Source organism: Mastomys coucha, unplaced genomic scaffold, assembly GCF_008632895.1.
Source record: "Mastomys coucha isolate ucsf_1 unplaced genomic scaffold, UCSF_Mcou_1 pScaffold22, whole genome shotgun sequence".
NCBI lineage: Eukaryota > Metazoa > Chordata > Mammalia > Rodentia > Muridae > Mastomys > Mastomys coucha.
This window is the reverse complement of record NW_022196905.1, coordinates 43,910,219-43,916,978: the sequence shown is the minus strand read 5'-3', so window position 1 is coordinate 43,916,978 and position 6,760 is coordinate 43,910,219. Positions and strand designations below refer to the sequence as shown.

The window sequence follows — 6,760 nt, the reverse complement described above, 5'->3', positions numbered from 1 at the left end:
ACATCCATCAATATTTGTATACCTAAGCAAAATTCCTACATAGAGTACTAGTTGTTAGCCAAAAGTACACCATGGATGAGCCTTTAACACATATTAGGTTTAGTGGAAGAAGCTAAACATAAATGACTGCAAATATCATATTAGTTACATAGAACTTCCAGCAAAGCAAACTTATAGGAAGAAAGCAGATCTTACAGTCACCAGGGACCAGGGTTGGAGAAGGTGAGAGTTAGATAGACCCAGGGGAGCTGTTTGTGTTGATAAAGATGCTCACCAGCTGTATCGCGGTGCTGGCTGCACTGCTCCGTAAATTTCCTAAAAGTCACAGAGTCGAGCAACTATAATATGCAAGTTTTATGATATGTAAATTGTACCTCAATAAAGCTATTTAAAAAAAAGAGTTTCATGAGGCATATTAAAAAGGCCAGCAGGACTAGACTCTGATGGCTATCACACACATATTGGTGATAAATACAAAAGGAAATCTGTGGATGTAATTATCATCCTTTTTTTTTTCATTTTATGTTTGTCCCAAATTACATTAATGTACACTATCCCATGGGTGAAAAAGATACCATGCTAACAGATGGCCCAAATTTTCTAATTTGAAAAGAATCTCCTCCTGTGGGATTTTCAGTTTCCTGTGAACGCTTCCACAGTTAATTCTAGAAGACCATGTGGCTGTCTCACTGGGCTTGTAAACTGAACTCTGAGCCAGAATCTTCTCATAGACTCAACTGCATTCATTTCATCAGTCAACTCCCTCCATTGTAGACCTGCAAGAGCTTTAGATAACATTATGTCACTGTGTTAATTTGACCTGTGAGGTCAGGGTTTTCATAGCTTCTCTGGAAATTAACAGTGAACGATGTAGTACAAATATAAGCTAATAATTTTAATTTTTATTCTCATTTTGGCTAAAAATAACATGACATGATATATCACAACCACCACACAGTTTCATGAGGCAGTCTGTAAAACAAACAAACCATAAACACATTATATTTTAGTATTGTGACACCACCTACTACAATGTAAGAAGCTTCACCAATGAAGTTTGAAAAATGTCCTCATTTGTGAGTGTTATTGATATGCCATTAGAAGTCAATTAATACTATACCCATTTAGCGAGTAAATGTAGGAGATTCTCCCTTAGGGCCTATGATTACTTTAGCCATAGATTCTTGACCCTTGTAAAGGTACCAGGTAGGAGTTTCAACTTGTGGAGTAAGGCCTTAAATCTCGTGAAAAGTGGTTAGTCACCTTCATGACATTTAAGCCACTATTATCCATGTGGTTATGACCGGCTAGGCTGGCTTTACTGTAGTTCATCTAGTTCACATCTGGGTAAGATTGGTGACTTTTTGTTCTTCCCCAGGTAGCATACACAGCACCTTCCAGTCCAGCCCCATGAAAGTTAGCCAGCAGGGAAAACACTTCCAGGTGAGTACCAGCTTGATGATTCAAGTATGTGGTGCTTTCATCATGAAGAAGACCTTAAGGTTTTGGAGAGTAACAGAGGGCATCTGTATCACACCCTTGTCTCCTAAGGCTCAGAGATCATTGCAAAGAAAGTAAACGAGTCAAAGGTAGCAGATGGCAATACGAAAGTAGTGTTTTTCAGACACAGCAGGATAGCTGCACATGTGAACTCACAGCAGTTGTGACAGCACGCACAAGACCGCATAAGCTCAAGTCAGACAAAATCTCAGCGTGGAAAGGCATGAGCATGAAGTTCTATACCTAGCCAGATAACTATGGGGAGGAGGAGGAGGATCATGTTTCTGTAACTGGGTAGCTTCTAGTGGGCTGGTTGACCAGGATCTAGTAGAAGGCCATGCATTCAAGAGAGTGTATGAACAACGCCAATATACTTGAAGGGCTTTTAAAAACAGAAGAAGAAAAAGGCCAAAGTTAGGTAATCAGAGAATAGAGGGATGAATCTGGGAGTAATGGGGAAAGGAAATCATATTACATGATCAAAATACATTATATGGAATTCCCAGAGAACTAACGACTAATTATTCCTCCACGATAAATGGAAAGTCAGTTTTTAGACTGAGACATTTAAGACTTGGAATTCTGTTCCAGGATCTGAACATGTGAGGTTGCTGTCCTTGGCTTTTAGTCTCTAGCTGTGACATGGTATGTTTTTACAACCACCTCATACTTCATCCTGTTCCAGGAAAGCGTGTGTTAATATTTGTGAACACCATGCTAGCATACTTGTGTTTCCATCTACATACACCAACACCTACACTTTATTATGCATTTAAACACCAAGAATGTGAATTTACTGACCTCAGCTCAACCAGACCTAATAGCCATGCTTTACTCATAGTCTGCCAGAAAACCAAAACCCTATCTACAGAAATTAGCACATGGGGTCTGTCTGCTGTAAATGAGGTTTTCAGAATAGACTGTTCTCCCTAGTGACAATCAAAAAACCAAACAAGAACCCCAACTATGAGTCCAGAAGGTCAGATCACTTCTCTCTTCTTTGTCCCTACTTCCAGCTTAGGACAAAGTAAAGAAAACCAAGTATGCTCTCTTGTTCTATTACACAAAATGTTCTGTTGCTAGCTAACCCAACTGCAGCTTCTCCACACAAACAGCCTCCATCTGTAACTAACCTGAAGCAACATTTTTTTGTTGTTCTACTAGGAAGCTCTCTGCCTCCTCTGCTTCTTTTAATCTCTCAGCAAGTCACCATTGCTGCCTCCTTTGCTGTTGCAGCTCCAGGTAACTTTGCTTTTCTGAATCAGTCTTTATTTTCATTGCACACACTGCTGTTGACCCCCTGACATACTGACTATAGGGAGGCCTCTGAGGTCTAAATTGAAGAGATACAGGATACACATGGAACACTGGGTCAATCTTGGGTTCCTAACAGACAACCCCTAGCTTCATTATGCTCAGTAGGCACTTGAGATTGAAGCCCTGACAGAATGTACCAGAATGAGTCTTCCTAAGTCCCATGGAGCAGATCAGTCTCTCTTCCTTGTCAGATCTTTTAAGAAGTAGGATACTGGGTTTCTCATAAAACTAGAAGGCTAAATACCAAAATTAGTTTAACATACAGGTAACAACTATAACTGTATTGAACAGTGTTCTTTGGAAAGCTGAAGAACCCTTGTTGTTGTTTTGTTTTGTTTTGTTTTGTTTTTGAGATTTTCTTGCAATGATGATTCCCTTTGAACTAGGGACTTCTCCCAGCACTGACAGGTTCTGAGCCTGAGCAATACTCACCAGCCAGCTCCTTATCAGAAACGGGGGCCAGTCTAAGCTTGAGTGGAGGATGTACTTTTCTACACCATCAAAGGCTGATGTTCTCTCTGCGCATATGGCCCATCCCTCAGTCTCCTGGCCACACTTTGGCCCTGTGCACAAAAGGAAGAATTGAGCTGATGGCTTCCGAATTGAGTTCTACTCCTTCCAAGATGCCCTTGGCAACACTCCTCAGAGTGGAGCTACCATTGTAGGCACTGATTTGGGGAGTTTGTTTTCAACCCCCAAGTTCTATGGGACCATGAGTAGGTTAAAGAAACTGATCTTGCTCTCATCCACACCGTAAGGCCAGGGGGACAACTGCAAGTTGGAGGAGGCTGGGGATTGAGATCAAGCCCAACTCAGAAAATGGTGAGGACAGGACAACACTTAGACCAATGAGCCTTGTAAACTACTCAGGGAACAGTAAAATTAAAAGTCTTATCTAACTGACCCAGAAAAACCTGTGCTGTCATGGGGCTAAATGGACCAAGGCCTGGAACATAAGCAGGACTCCAAGATATGTATCTGAAGTTGGGTCTGGGGAGCAAGGCATTGTCAAGGTGACTTCACAGTCCCTTCTGTGTTCTATGCTCAACTACTCAACCATCCCACTGCCCGTGCAGCCAAGGGCATACCAGTCCTCTTGGGGAATATAGTCAGAGTTCAGGCAGCCAATGGCATTCCATTTTTCTCCAGTGACAGGTCCACAAGTTGTGGGTTGTATGTTAGAACAGAATCTGGCAGTGAGCCTCACAGACTGCAGCTATCGGCCATTGTGCGAGTTGTTTTTCTTTGTTTAAACTGTTCAAACTCCATTTCACGGTATATAACATAAGAACAGTAATATCTGATTATTGTGCTACTAGTAGAGGTAGTGAAAACAACAAACCTGGCATAGATATGTGGTTCCATAAAAGCATCTACTGCAGCCTGGGTATGTGGCTCAGGGGTATAGCAGTTAGCTGGCACATGTGAACCCCAGGGTTCAACTTCTACCTAAGAAAGCAAAACCAAACCATAATACATGTAACACTGCTGCTGTTCTTTTGCTGTGATTACTCTGTCTATGAGTCCTAGTTTGTTTGTTTGTTTTTGAGACAGGGTTTAGCTATGTAGCCCTGACTGTCTTGGAACTCCCTCTGTAGACCAGGCTGTCCTAGAACTCAGACATCTGCCTTCCTCTGCTTCTAGCAGGCTTGATTAAGGGCATATGCCACACCCAGCTGTGTCCCACTTCTTAATAGTGCTATTTCTACCTAAATCAGTGTGACAGTTTGAATACTTATGTAGCTGAAAAAAAACTCTAAGATGCTCACATGCACACTTCATTTCCAGGCATGCTCTGGCCCTAACAGGAAGAAAGATAATGACCCCCAATGGGTCTTTTCCATTTCTAATTTCACTCATTCTATGGTCCTACGATTACTATAGCCAACTAATCAACTAAACATAATTATGCACAATTCCAAACATATTATGAAGTAATAAGGCCTTTATTTTTCATTGTGCTCTGAATGCTTGTATCATTAGAGATGTAGAAACAAAATTTAATTTGGGCTCACCGAACGGAAAGTCAATGGAGTGAAATGGAAGACAAAGAGGCCTAGAATTTTCCTTTTTCAGCTTGAAATAGAAAACCACCTGTGCCCAATTTTTACTGGGCTCGAAGATCCTCATACCTCCCTGATCACATGCTACTTTGTCCTGCCCACCTGAGTATTATAGTTGATCCTGAGTCCTTCGAGAGCACACACAGGTTAGGGTGAAAATGATCATACAGGAAGCTCTGGGTTCAAGATTCCCCTCAAAAGGATGAGTTAGATGCTAATGATCAGTACTTCTAGAAGAACTAACCACACCTCTGCCCAGACTACCTGGACATGCTCTGATTGTCCCCAAGCCTGGCATATGTATTTAAAGCCACTGCTCAGACTTAGAAGTAAAAGTGAGGAAATAATGCCCTCGGTATATCAAGGAAACACAAGGAAGAGCACAGGTTTCATAAAACACTGATAAAGTCAGTGACCTACCATTAGGGGAAGTAATAAATGCACCACATCCTATAATCTATAAAATAACCAGTTAGGATAAATCACTCTTATCTAAGGATGAAAGGCAGTGTGGTTCACATACTGAGCCACATGGAACTAAGTTATGCATTTTATCCAACACCCTCGATCTATACCCCCAGTGAAGCAGCTGCCGGTATATGCTTTGTGGCAAAAAACAAACAGAACAATAAAGGCTCTCACTAGGAGAAACGAGCAGAAAATCTCACTGCTGGTTTGGAAATTATTTTAACAATTCTTTCCTGAATAAGAAACTAAAATATGATAATGTCAAACTCTGTCTCCACAAATGAACAAAACCATAAGTCATTTGAAATTCTGGATGCACCATATCCCACTGTTTCCCTTGCAACCTGCTCTAATTTTAATCAGCACAACACAAGACTATCCTGTGTCATCCCAGGTATCTTTTTGTATTTGTTATTTAAATATCCTTGGAGAGCAATGAGCATAGCTTCAAGTTCATGGCTCTCTAGATAAAACCACACATGAATGTGGATTCCAAATTTTGTCGCTTCTATTTTACCCTATACGAATATACATTAAATCCTAACTGACTTTATGAGAGTGCTGTTATGAATAAGACAGAACTATTAAAAGTATGCAAACCGGCTAGCTGGAGCTAGTCTTTTCAGGCTCCAGGAAGGAATCAGCTTCTTTTTGCTTTTATGGGTCTCCTTTTTTTATTTTTTCATGTTTTGGATATTATAAGAAAAATGTTGAGTTTAACATCAAGGATAGATTGCCCTTAAAAGGAACATTTATCAGAGAAAATATTAATTGGCTGCTAGAAAGCAGCCACAAGAAGAAAGGGGAATAAATGAAATGAAACATTAAAGCAAGAAAATGCAGCTAAGGAAGATCGGAATTTCCTTTCATGCAAGTGGGAGCTTGTATGCATCTGTTCATTTTCCCCAAATATCTAAGATGTTTAGATGAGCAACAGCATGTCATGAGATTGCCAGGTCTGCTATGAGACCTTTTCACCCTGTATCCTCCTGAAATAATGTTGCAATTCTGCCCTGAAGGTGATGGATACAGACGTGGGAAGAGTATAATCCCCTACACAAGTGTGAACTGGCTGAGTGTGTGCGTGGACAGAAGCAAGGGGCATGAGGAATGGCACACCAGGTTCCTGTCGGGGCAATGGTTGGGTAGAAGAATCTCTGGAGGATAAAGCAAAGACATAGGTAGCAGAAGTCCTTCCTACCTCTCTCTCCTACATTCTACTTTGCCTTCTTCACTCTGATCAAGCAAGGGAAGCTGAGAACATTGGAGACACACAAAATGCTTTCATCTTGCTAATTCTTCATTGCTTTTTGCAGCATCTGCTTATCTCTATTTGCAGAGTTTGATATCCATAGGTCTCTTCATTAGTATAAACTTCAATATTAAAAATAATAATAGCCAAGGTTTGTTGA

The 6,760-nt window shown here is 40.8% G+C and overlaps 1 long non-coding RNA gene across 1 annotated transcript; it reads left to right on the top strand.

The window, feature by feature from the left end:
* Positions 1-1,387: 1,387 nt before the first annotated feature.
* Positions 1,388-6,442, top strand: LOC116070467. The gene is made up of 3 exons (XR_004110406.1): positions 1,388-1,443; positions 2,665-2,742; positions 6,368-6,442. It is a non-coding gene; the product is annotated as an uncharacterized LOC116070467 (long non-coding RNA).
* Positions 6,443-6,760: the final 318 nt, after the last annotated feature.